This window comes from Sinocyclocheilus rhinocerous, unplaced genomic scaffold (genome assembly GCF_001515625.1).
Source record: "Sinocyclocheilus rhinocerous isolate Xijiao unplaced genomic scaffold, SAMN03320098_v1.1 scaffold3072, whole genome shotgun sequence".
Classification (NCBI taxonomy): domain Eukaryota; kingdom Metazoa; phylum Chordata; class Actinopteri; order Cypriniformes; family Cyprinidae; genus Sinocyclocheilus; species Sinocyclocheilus rhinocerous.
The window spans coordinates 68,367-68,930 of record NW_015653557.1 but is presented as its reverse complement, the minus strand read 5'-3'; positions in this window follow the sequence as shown (position 1 = coordinate 68,930).

Genomic DNA, 564 nt, shown 5'->3' with positions numbered 1-564 from the left:
TTATGAATTGTATGAATTGTCTGTGTACGTTCTGTTTCTTTGTCTGTGACAAAAGAACGTAAGGGTTTCATATTCAAAAAGTTCAAAAAGTCATGTGGCGTCACGCTGTATATCCCGTGGAACCTTCCAGTTCTGATACCAAGAAAGCTTTGTTGTCTCTTGATTGGATTAGTCTTTAATCACTCCTCTGAGTAGATGACGACAAGACTGGCAGGAAGTCGACCCAGAATATTGGAGTCATGTGCTGGGGTGATTAGCAAACCTCATGATGGCTGATAGGGGCATAGCAGTGTCCGTTTATGTACTAGAAATCCCTACAAGGGGGCAGGGTTGGATCCACATCTAGGGGGTGGAGATGGGTGGGTTTAGGGATCAGGGGGTGGAGACGGGTAGGTTTAGGTATATGTAAGGTGGGAGGAGTTGGATCTGGATCCAACCTCGCCCCCTGGATCTCGTGTTCTGCAGTGAGGACCATCTCGGTGCTAGGGGTGGGCTAAGGGGGCTGAAGCCCCAAATGTTTTTATTACAATGTCTTGTGCACATCAAGATTGAGTTTTCATGTGC